The following is a 13,413-nucleotide window of genomic DNA, read 5'->3' as shown; positions in this document are numbered from 1 at the left end:
CCTTGATTTTCTGCACCACAATCTTCTTCTTGGCAATCTTTCTCCAAGAGCTCCAAGATTTTGCAATCTAAGGTTTGATCTTGAAGAAATAAGGGCTTTAAGAATTGATATTTGAAATTGTAGGCTCTCTAATCAAGACAATGCAAGAAAATCATTCAAAATTGGTTGCTAACATCTCTACAAACCCTAATTTTGAAAATCAAGAATTTTTTTAAGAAAATCAAGATCAAGAAATCAAACAGTAAAGTTGATTAGGGTTCTGAAAATAGTGTTTAATATAAATTAAAAAATGATTAACATAAATTTTATTGCTAATCTTATCAAAATAAAAAATTAGCAAACCTAAAAATTGTGAAAAAAATCAATTCCAAAAATAATACACTAATCATGATCAAGATAATGCATTTTGAAATATTAGATTAATAGTAATCTAATAATGCATTATCTTGATCATGATTAACACTAATCATGATCAAGATAATGCATTTTGAAATATTGGATTAATAGTAATCCAAAAATGATTATCACTAATCAAGAGCAAGAAAATGCATTTTGAAAATAATTATCACTAAACACTACCTAAGCAAGGATATAAGCCAAGATCTGTGATACTAATGCAATGAAGGGAACCTAGGGTTTGCATTCATTAGCATGGAGTACACACATGCCCATTCATCATAGGGAGTAGCACCTATTGCACTCATAATGAAGTACACACATAGCTTCTTAAGAGGGAGAAGTTCACCATGGAAGCTTAGAGCTCCAAAGAGTAAGAGTACTCATGAAAGTAAAATGATAAAAAAGGGCACAATGTCCATGAGCCCTATATCTAATATAGCCCAAGGCCCCCCAAAAGTACACATGTAAATGTACATCCCTAAGCCCAAGTGCCTAGGCCCCATTCCCCATGTGCATGTGCAATGAAAACTACTTCATTACACAAAACCTTTTTGGATCTTTTAAGTAGGGAAATCATACTCTAAATCAATCAAAACATCATTCTCTTGACTCGATTGGCAACGCGTGAAAGTGCAGGAAAGCATTCACGGCATGAAACATATTTCATTTCACGACGTGAAACATTACGCCCGCCACCATTAGCGCCAAGTGCGGGCCACGGTCCAAAACTGGACTTACCAACACATACATCCCTAACGTCTAGACCCAGGAATACTAACCCTTTGAGACCTAGTCGAATGACTCCTAGGGTCAGGCACGGGACAAGGAAAATGTTGCCAAGATGGGTCAAATCTTCTTCCCCACATCTGAGGAATTAGAAGTTGACATAAAGATGAAAAAAGTAGAGCGTCAATTGAGACCTCTGAGCTTACAAAGGCAAGAGATTGATACATGAAGAATGATGGCAGAACAGAGGGAAATTGGTAATTTGAATTTGAATTGTTATGGCCACGTGGCAAAGAAATAGAAACATCTAGAGAAGCCATGGATGACATGGGGATGGGAATGGTAGAAGGAGGAATACTAGCCCATAAATGAGGAGCCCAAGGCTGAGGAAGACCTCAAATTACAAGAAGAAGTGGACAATCTACCTAGGGCATTTGCCAGAGGAGAGAATCAGCTCTATACAAGAGAGGAGATAAAAGAAATGATCAATAATTGCACTTTCTTATAGAGTATGAAACTCTTAATTCAACAAAGGCGGGCTGAGGTTGCTAATGATAATGAGCCAGGTTATGAAGAATTGCCCAGACCCACCAACCATAGATCTGGATTGGATAGATGAAACTACGTAGATAGAGGACAAGGTCTAGGTAGGGGTAGCTCCTTGGAGGCCAATAATAGATCCCCAGACACATCTAAATATAGCCACAAGGGTAGATTTATTGAATATGGCTGCAAAAATGGGTAGAGGCATGGTAAGGGAACTAGGAACGGCCCTTGAATCCAGACCATCTCAGATAAAGCCACACATTATCTCAAAACTCATGCAAAAATTCTTAGGAGATGGGGATCCAATCCAAAATATAGAGATCTTTGAGTCAACATGCAAAACATGTGGGCCAGTGATGAGCGATGTGACCATGATACATGCCTTTTCTCTAACTTTAGAAGGGAAAGCTCACCAATGGTATCAAACCTTAAGGCCTAAAGATAAAGTCGATTTCACAACACGATTTAAGAATGTGTTCATACCAAGCTTTGCTCGAAGTGGTGATAGGTGGAGTCTTGTGGCTTAACTCCATAACATAAAGAAAAAAGAAAATGAATCCATGTGAGATATGTTTCTTAACTCAAGAACCTAAACTAAAGATGAAAAGTGAGGGAAAGGCTGATTGACGATCAGTTATTGCCATGCTTCCAGAGAGGAGTTCGAGATCATAAGATACATGATTATCTGGTAGCCCGGTCGACTACTTTGGATACGTGTTGTAAGTTGGCTATTGAATATGAAGATAACATGCTTGAGTTGCCACAACCAGAAGATGCTGCCAAGGTAGCGTCGGTGGTAGCAGCATCATGAGTCTCTAGTCCTCATAGGACGTGGGATCTAAGAACAAGTAAGTTGGCAACATGACAATTAAAGAACTCAGCACTACCATTTTGGAAAAGTTAAAAGTCAGGGATGGGAGATAAGCATCAAGAAATGCTCATCTCTACCCTTGGAAAGACTTAATTTGGTGCTCCATCTATAGACAAAATTAGACGGGCATTGAATGCCCTCACCTAAGATCAAGATAGTTACTTTGTTGTGATCATTGTCAAAGACAGGGAAACCACAATACTGCCATGTGCAGATACCCGAGGATCCAGCCTTTAGCACAATTGCCAGCACACCAAGGTGCCTCTAGCCTTACTAGCACCACCATTGCAATCCAATGTGGCTGCAGGGTAGCCGAATATGTCCTACTTACCAAGAGGAATGTTTGGGATGCATGACTTGTCGCCATTACTGCCACCTGTTCTACCACCACAACCACCAGAGGCCAAGATCAACCAGATGTTGATTAAAGAACCCTTGAAAGAGGGGCAAGCTATGCGCAAAGTAGAAGTGGATAACGACTACTACAAGGAACCAACTGAGATTACACCGGAGTATTATGTCTTACAAAATAGCACACTAGTACCAGTGTTTCAACCCACGGTATAGTGGAAGGGAAAAGACATAAACTCGACTATGAGAAGGGGACCCATGCAGCTTAATCATTGTAATGGACCTCATCTCGAGAAGCGGAGTGTCCTCTTGAAAATGTGGCTAATGCTGGTCAAACTTAGCCGATAGCAGCGCACAAACCAAGGCCATGCCCACATGTGTTAAGTGTGGTGTTTATCATGTGATCAAGGTTTGCCCATATCACACCAATGTCACTGCTTCTACATCTAACCATGCCACCATCAGGACTATAAGTGTGCAGCCTAGAAATATCACACCAATAAATGTCCTGATGCCACACAAACAAAACAGGTGGACAAAGGGAAAAATCCAAGAGGTTGTAACCTCTAAGAATGGGAGAAGAAGAGTGAAAAAGGTGGCCAAGGGTGACACCTTGGCCGTAATTCAGGATGGATCCGAGGAAGATACCATTGACACTGGTTCCACCCAATCAAAGGAAGGAGACAATCAAGTGATGAGGTCAGATAAGCAAGCAAAAGAGAGATCAGCAGACCCCAAGGATGTTGGAGAATATCCAAATACTGAGGAGGAAATAAAAACGATTGAGGAAGCTAAGGCCCTTGTAGAGGAGTGTTAGCGCAATCATGAAGCCAAATTGAGGGCTAACAAGGCTAGGGATACAGTGTATCCACGAAATGAGCTATTAAAGGAAAGAAAATTGGATGTGCCTACTCCAATTCCAGAAGAGTCCAAGGAAGAGACTCATAGTGATCTGATGGCAAGAATGTTTGCAGAGGCAGATTAGGAATTGTCAAATCATTCATTCTCTAAGATTGAATATGAGACAAACATGTGGAAGGAGCCCTCACTTGCTAGAGAATCTAGAGACATAAGGTAGTCTCTTAGCAATACTGTTTACAACTATCAAAATGCCACTAGAACCTCAATTGGGTGCGCATTGCAGATATGGTAAGTGCGGCAAGTCTTAACCTTATGATTTGTATACTTGCTTTGCCATGTCATGTTAGATCATTGTTTTGCATACCAAAAAAGCATCTCGTATGGTTTTTGCAGGGACCAATGTCTGACCCTGAGTGAGGATGAGTAAAGGAAAATGACCAATCCATGTCTTACGATGGGCCACCAGAAGTTAGAGAGGTAGACGTTGTTTGCAGGGGAGGATCCCAAACCTGTCTACATTGCTAATGACTTAACTAATGCTGAAAAGAAGAACTTATTACTCTCCTAAAAGAGTTCAAGGACTGTTTTGCTTGGAAATATACAGAAATGAAGAGTGTACCACCCGAGGTGGTTCAACACACTATGTTGATCATGGAAGGATCAAGACCATCCAGGCAAAAACCGTATCAAATGAATCCTAAATATGCAACTATTGTAAAGGAGGAAATTGATAAACTCATAGCTGCAGATTTCATCTATGAGATTGAGCACACAGATTGGCTATCACCAATCGTAATCGTGCCAAAAAAGAATGGGAAGCTAAGAGTTTGTGTTGATCTCAAAAAGGTAAATATAGCTACTAGGAAGGACCACTACCCATTACTATATACGGAGCATGTATTAGAACAGGTAGCAACAACAGGTGAGGAAGCCTATAGCTTCTCAGACGGGTTTTCAGGCTACAATCACGTGTCCATTGCACTAGAAGACCAACATAAAGACAGACTTCAACACAATGTGGGGGACCTATGCTTATAAGTTTATGCATTTTGGCCTGAGTAATGTCCCAACAACTTTCCAATGATTGATGTGCACAGCCTTCAAGGACTACTTACAGAGGTGGCTTGAGATATTAATTGATGATCTTTGTGCACACTCATGATGGATTGAACATCTGGGTTTCTTAAAGAAGGTGTTTTAGAGGTGTCGATTTTATCGCATATCCTTAAACCCTTTAAAGTGTCAATTTTGGGTAAAACATGGTGTTATCTTAGGGCACATTGTCTCTAAGAATGGTATTTCCACTGATGAGGGCAAGGTGAAGTTGATCTTAGAATTACCCCCACCAACAAACTACAAGGGTGTGTAGTGGTTTATGGGATGTTAGGTATTATCGATGATTCATTATATTCTATGCTAAAATTGCCAGGGTATTGTATAGATTGCTCATCATCTTTGAATGGACTAAAGAATGCTAAGAAGCATATGACAAGTTGAAGAAAGTACTAGCTAAAGCACCAATTTTGAGACCACTGAACTGGGACCTCGTATTCCATGTACACATTGATGCATCGAATTTTGCTATAGGATGCATATTGGCACAACCTAGGGAATTCAAATTGGATTACCTAGTTTTCTTTGCCAGTTGATTACTAAATGATGCAGAAATAAACTACATCACAACTGAGCATGAAGGGTTGGCCATGGTTTATGCTGTTAAGAAATATAGACATTACTTGGCCAACAAGTTTGTATTCTTTGTTGATCATCATCAAGCCTTATTATATATAGTGAATGAGTCATGCACCACGGGGAGAATCACACGATGGTTGCTTTTACTACTAGAATTTGACTTTATGGTCATGGTAAGAAAAGGAACACAACATGTTTTGCAGACCATATGTCTAGAATACCAAATGGAGAACTTGTAAACTCGCATTAATGATGGCCTCCCAGATGGATGTCTGATCAAAATTGATATGGTGCCTTAGCGGAGCGAGGAAATATCCGAGTACCTAGCTCATGGTTTTTCACAAGATCAGCCCTTGAACAAGGATAAGATGCGTTGGCTTATTAAGCTAGCCACACCATATCAATTGATTGTAGGAGAACTATATAAGCTGGGCAAAGACGATATTCTCAAGAGATGTGTGCGAGAAGATGAGTTCGTCACACGGTATTAGAAGAAGCACACTCAGGAATAGCCAGAGGACATTTTACTGGAAAAGTTAGAGCTCACAAAGTGCTTCAAGTAGGGCTACGGTGGCCTACGTTATTAAGAGATGGACAAGAAATGCAACCAAATGGACTTACTTGATATTGCTTGAGATAAGTTTATTGTGTTTACATTGCTTGAAGGTGCCCCTTTATATGAGGTGGCTACTAAGTTTCTTGAGAGCTCATGTGGGATAAATTAACTTTGGTGATGTGGCAACTTGCTAGATGACCTTGTACCTTTCTCACTCCCAACCTCTTCCTTATGCTCTTTGGCACCACATTTCTCAACACCCCCCCTTGGTGCCAAATCTTTGGGCTACTCAAGGTGGTTGGATGTTGGTTACATAATGTTGTTTGAATTTTTCCTTTCTACATTCCCCTGTGTACTATGAGCAACTTTGGCCCATGTGCTACTTTGGCACTTCCCTCCCTTAATGGTAGACTGGGTACAATTTTTAGGCTTTCACTCTTCCTTTATCTCCCCTTTGGCTATGAATTTCAGCTTGAGTGCATCATATGGCCTTAGAGGTTGATTACATCACACTTTTTGTAGAGACAAGAGGGGTGAATTTCTAGTTTGGGTACATCATCAGTCCCAGAGGCTAATTACAAACACTTTTTGTAGGAAGTAGGATTTTTTTTACAACAAATTTTTGTTTAAGAGTTAGGTAGTGATTGGTAGCTTCTTTGTTGCTTCGTTCTTTTCTGCATCTCTTTCACTTTTTCTTATTGAATTCTTTTCTTCTTTTTAATTTTGATATTTCCCTCTTCATTGTGCCTTTGGTTCTTTTTCTTACACATTGATGCGACATTATGTCATGCAACGGGTGGTCTTACCATGAGCTTCTTGAGTCTCTATGGCAGTGTCTAGGAACCCAAAAAATGTGAACACAAATGAAATATTTTTATGGGAAGGTCTTAGCCTATATGGCCAATGTCTAATCCCAATGCAAAACATGGAAATAAAATACGTGTCACTAGGACGACGTGCAATATTCATGCGAATCACACTTATTTTAATGCAAGAAAATGTGTGATTACAAATTGAGTATGTGGGCACCAAAACATGCCATCCTCTTCCTTCTTCTCTTCCATCATGCAACTCTAGCTTGGAGCATCGTTGTGAATGACGACCACCATGACAAATTCATTGTTAGCAGCACATGTTGTACAATGCATTGGTGTGCATGCCTCATAAGTTATCAACACCCACCACAAGATTTTGTTTTTCTCCATAGAAACAGCCACTTAGAAGAGATAAGACCTTAGCATTTTTTAAAATAATTTAAGAAAATAAAATTTTTAAATTAAAAACCTCATCTATCTGCTAGACAACGTGGTGGCCTGCTTGTGCTGTGAAACTCTTGTGCGATTACAGATGAGTGTGGAGCAACACAATTGAACCAGTAAGACTTTGGCCTCAAGATCTTCATGTTAGAGCCCCCAGGAGGGCTAGTGGGTTTGGGCTTCTATGTTGGTGCCTCTGCACGGGCTGTGGGCTCTGAAGCATGGACGTAGAGGCGAGAGGGGAACGGTTGGACCTGCACACGAGCAGCCACAAAGCTTGGCTGGAGAAGAGTTTCCTCGGGCTCAAAACACTAGAGACGGCAGAGAGGGAAGACGGATGTTGAACATGATGTTGGTGGTCACAGAGCGACTAGGCATCAAAGACGATGGCTATATGAGCTGAGGAAGTTATCGCTATTAGAGAGGGATGCTTTAGTGTGATAATAGTAGTAGGTTGCGTAGAGTAGCAGTAGGTTTCCACGTGCTTGTACTCCGACCAGTTTGGTTATTACAACATCATATTGCAACAGGTTGCTGAGAGTAGCAAGAAGAGAGCCTTCCTCTCCAGTTTGTCTACTCCAGTTTGTCTAATGTCCTCCTTGTCAAGTCTGTTCCAAAAGATGTTGCTGAGCAGCAGCGTGATGTTTGTTGTTGTAGGCCTTGTAGTGTATAGAGGGCAGCTAAGAACAATGCATCAACCCACACATGCAAAGATACTGATGTGCTTGGTAAATGTGAGTGCATGGAAATAGTGATATAGATGTGTAGCTAGTGTGTAGAGTTTCCTCCTCTTCCTCTTTAAGTGCAGTACTTCATTTAGCGGTGCCACTCTTCAAGAGTGAAGGAGATAGGAAGATCTAATCCTAATGCATAACCTAATCTATTCAACTTGCTAAGTCTAGCTAGCTTGGCTCTGATACCATGTTGGGAAATATCGATCAAGGCTAGGCTTAAGCTAAGGTGGATTAAAGCAAATGCTAAACATGATTAAAACATGAAAGAATAACTAAAAAGAGATGCACATCTCATCACATCCATTTACATCTATTCAGATCCACATCACATCCATTTACATCTATTCAGATTCACAATACATCCATCCACATCCATCCACATCTCATCACATCCATACACATCACATCCATTTACATCTATTCAGATCCACATCACATCCATTCATATCCATCCACATCACATCACATCCATTCACATCCATCCACATCTCATCCATTCACATCCATCTACATCTCATCCATTCACATCCATCCACATCTCATTAAATCCATCCACATCTCATCACATCCATTCACATCCATCCACATCTCATCACATCCATTCACATCTACCTAGATCCACATCACATCACATCACATCACATCCATCCACATCTCATGACAGCCATTTAGTACGGTTACTCTACTTTCGATACACAGATAGAACTTTTCTAAGTTTCTGCCAATTGCTTTGGCTTAATTAAAGGCAACTTTTTCTCGATCCCATTAAATCTAAGTATCAGAGTGTTGTTGAAGATTTAAAAAGGAAAAATGAACCTTATCAGAATTTTAAAGTAAAAACTCAGAAAGAGCATTTACGTATTGTGTTTTCATTTGTTAAGCTTCATTAATGAAGACTAAATCTAAATTTTCGTTTACTTGTTGGATCCTTGATCCTCCCAAGATTCCAGATTTTCTTTTCTGATTAAGAATTATCCAAGTCTTCTCGATGGATGTTACATTCTTTCTCAAATTTCTCAAAATAAGATATATTCAATATTCTTCTTTTTGAATAAAAGATTCATTGGATTTACAAAATCAATTCTACCCATTTTTCTTAAGAATGTTCATCAACGATCTTCTTCTCCTCCATACTATGATTGTGCTCTGCCATCCTATCACTTTGCCACATTCCTTTCTCAGCAGGTAGGAGTGTTAGCCGTAGGCTAGCTTGAGCTGTAGGCCAATGCTGTACGAGGCTGCATGTGAGCACCGTCAATTATCAGGGCCCCCTACTTTACTGTAGGAAATGACGCTTCCTTAATACCCATCCGGCGCATCTTATCACAGTACTGATGAAGACTATAAGAAGGCAGTATAAAAGGATGGATCCTGAGCATTGTAAGGGCTAGCTCTGTCGATTGTATCATTTTTCCTTTTTTTTGGGTGATGTAAGGAAGATCGTTCTTTTTTTGTTCTCTCTCTCTCTCTCTCTCTCTCTCTCTCTCTCTCTCGTACATTTGTCTTCTTGTTACGTCTTCCTGTATTCATTTACACTTCATATGTTATGGTCATTAGAGTTATTTGTTAAGTTATCATGCTCTTACACTGTTTATTAAACCAGTAGGTCCAGTAGTTTTGAATGATCTGCGTGCTACGTTTGACTCTCTGTTAGATCTGTATTTGTCTGGTGTATGTTGCATGCATAACCAGTGATTTTCAGTAATAATCGGTCATATTTTCCCATCAACACTTTGGCAACCACGATGCTTTTTGCTGTTTCTTGTTGTTGCCATTTTGTTTGCTACCTGATTGCCATTATGTTTGAATCTCCTCCCCTTGTTTTCAAACCCATCCCTATGTTAGCACATAAAAGGCACTTCTAGGAGTGCAACCAAGCTTGGCAATTCTTGTTCACGCCACCCTTGAAGACCAACCCATTGTATCTGAACAAGAACAACCTGCATCCCACTCAAACGAAGAACCACTCACCCCTACTACCCCAACCTCACCATCACTGTTCATACCACCTTCACCTCCACCATTACCATGACCACAGCCTCGCCCCCTTCGCTACTAAAACTCGATGCAGCGAGACGAACTGCCAACAGAAAATACCCCAAATTTTCCAGGAAATCCTCAAATGATACCGATGCTCACATCGTGATGTTCGACATCGCTTAGTGTGTCAATGTACCTAGTGTGGTTGATCACAGTAACTCAAAAAGGCTGCCTTTGTTGTTTGCCACAATCCAAAAGAGTGCCACTCTTTGGGTTGCTCAGTATGAGTACACTCATTTTCCCACTTATGATGCCATTCATGATGCATTCCTTCAATGCTTTAGAGAAGACAAGACATCCGTGCATGTCTTGGATAGTAGAATGAACTAGAGGATAATGACAGTGGAAGATTATGCTGCAAAGTTTCGAGAACTTATCCGCAGGTTAGATGCTACTAATAGGCCTGTGGGGAGAAAGTTCTCAATTCTTATTTTATGATGGGCCTTAGCAAGCAACTTAAATGCTCTGTTTGCTGGTGTGCCGACTTGACTACCCTGACCATGGAGCAGCTTGTAGACTCAGCTCTCAGAGCAGAGCGGGTGCTCGTAGGCTCTGGAAAAAGCAACAAGAAAAAGTCCAAGAGTAAAAGGGAAATCCTCATCCGGATATTCAGATGACGAGGATGATTCTGATGATTCCACATCCAGTGAGGAATCGGAGGAGGATGAGGAAGATTGCAAGTCTAGGTCTCCAAGAGCAAGAAGGCAGGGAAGACAGCCAAGGAATTGGCTGTAGCTAGAGCTCAGTTGGCCAGTGAAGGTGTGAAGCCCACTCCTATCGTCCGGTCAGACATTTGGTGTGTGAAGGGTAAAATTATGGACATGGAGTTGATGAATGCAGCTTGAATGAAGCTTGCTGGTACAATGGCACGAGAGCTCCTCCATAACCGGTACCCCAACCTCCCGTGGTGGCTGTAGTCCCCAATCCACCTAGCTAATGGCTATGCCTCACCAGTATCGCAGACCCCAATTTTTCCCATGTGGAAACTTTCCACCTAGGGAAGTGGCTGTTCCCCCCAAGGCCTGTCCTCACATGCTTCTATTGCCATGCCCAAGGCCACGAGAAGTCAGAGTGTGAAATATGGAGAAAGCACAAAGCAGAAATAGAGGGAGCCCAAGCTTCCGCACCCAGTCAACCCACAGTAAACACGGTGGAAATCCAATCTCTAGATGAGCAAGCAGTACATTGACCAACCACATAGGTGCCCGAATCATCAGCCATGACGGTGACCAAATCCATGCAACCCGACTCCACGATGTAGTGCAAGAACCAACCTCGGATAAGAAGGGAAAGCAAAAAGGGGTCACTTGGTAGGAACAACACAAAGTCCAGACGGAAGTATTTGCTTGGGTGGAGGAGAAGCAGGCCAAAGAAGCATTGTGAAAAAAGCACCTGAAAAAGTAGAGGCCAATCTGTCGGCCAGAATCACAATTCAATTTTTTGGAGATGAGCCCGAAAGAAGAAGGCAAAGTGTCCTCACCAATCAAAATGCAACAGCCAATGAAAGGTGCAGAGACACCAGGGTCATAAGAATGTGCAGAAGCACATAAGAAAGTGGGTTACCCAAGAAAGCTCACGGAAGTAGAACACCAATCATATGATCTATGGGAAGATCTGAAGCAGCAGCTAATACATATGTCGGTGGAGCAGTTACTCACATTGGTGCCGAAATTCAGGGAGTAGCTCTGATAGGTTGCTTGAAACCTCAGGGAGGGGAAATGCCACCCTTGCAGGTTGGAAGCCTTGAATATTGAGAAAGCAGATACCCCACCAAGGGAAGGCCCCATTTATGATGAAGCCATCCCAATGATCTAGGTCAAGTTGGCCGGAGTGCATATAGTAGAAGTTCTGTTGGATGGTGGTTTTGGAGTTAATATCCTATTCGATGCAACATGCCACATGAACGGGTTGAGCAGATGGGAGTCCGCACCATTTGCTATCAAAATGGTAGATCAACGATGGCGAGTGTAGCCACTTGGATTAATCTGTGAGCTCACACTAGCGGTCTCCAGATACAATTTCTAGTTGTGGTGCTTTGGATGCAGGATATCAAAGGAGCTTATCCAATGTTGCTCCTAGACCTTGGCTCTGCTTGATCGTTGCTTGGCTCTACCAAGCAATGATCAAGCAAGATTGGGACACGGTATGATTACTATCTAGCATGGAAAGAAGAAAATAAAGATCTCTGTCGCGCCAGTAGGTGGAGAAACCAGCCCGACTGGAAAAAGTCGAAGGAGTCAACATGCTGGAAGGGCTAGACCTCGATGAGGAGGAGTATCTCCAGCAAAATGCTAATTTGATCAGCCTGTTTGAGGTTGATGTAGTTCGGATAATGGACAGATATGGACCAAGTAGTCCGCACAAGGATGTTCCCAAGGATCAGTCCGCTCCACTGAGACGGAAGGACAAAGTCCAGATAAAGGAAAAGTTTTTTATGAGGCTTTGGCTGAGGAAGGCACTACTCCGAGCCTACATCAACTCATTGCAGCATCATAAAAGGCTTTTGACAAAGATCTCAAGCACTCCAAGAGAGTCAAAGAGGATGAATTGATGGAAATGAACCTCGAAACTGATAATGATCCCAAGATGGTCCAGGTCAGTGCCAAGCTAGATATGAGAGGAAGTCCAAGTGTTGGCACTCCAGATTAAGCATGAACCTAGCCAAATGTTCCTTTGTTGTCCAAAGTGGAATGCTATTAGGCCACATCATTTCCAAGGAAGGAATAGCAATCGACTTGGCCAAGGTCGAGGTGATCCAAAAAGCCCCAAACCCAACAAATGAGAAAGAGTTGAGAAGATTTTTGGGGTAAGTCAGATGGCACACTCGAATCCTCAGATACCTCGCCCATGTAGCAACGCCCTTAAATAAAAAGATGGTGCAGATCAAAACACCTTTGACCAAGCAATTGAGGTAGATAAATTTTACCTGGACAATGGAATGCATCATTGCATTCCAGCATCTCAAAATCATGTTGTCAAAAGCACCTGTTATCCAACCCCCAAACTCGGAATCGCCCTTTCATGTCTTTGTAGATGCCTCTGATGTGGAAATTGGTAGTGTTTTGATGCAAGAGGCCAACACGAAATGGTTTCGGCCTGTCTACTATGCCAATCAAAAGCTCTCCAATGCTGAGCGAAACTACTCAACCACACATAGAGAAGATCTTGGCATGATCTACTTAGTTACCAAATTTCGGCACTTACTAGGCAATAAATTTACCTTTCATGTGGATCACTTCGCCTTGTTATATTTAGTAGAAAAGCAGAGTCTAGCAAGAAAATTGGCTATATGGATACTAATACTTCAGGAATTTGAGTGCACACCCTAGGTGCCAATCATACAATGGCAGATTATCTATCTTGGCTGGAGTCCGCCGGAGA

The sequence above is a fragment of the Cibotium barometz genome, chromosome 48 (assembly GCF_041138505.1).
Source record: "Cibotium barometz isolate CiBa-2024 chromosome 48, ASM4113850v1, whole genome shotgun sequence".
Classification (NCBI taxonomy): Eukaryota; Viridiplantae; Streptophyta; class Polypodiopsida; order Cyatheales; family Cibotiaceae; genus Cibotium; species Cibotium barometz.
Note: the sequence above shows the minus strand (reverse complement) of the source record.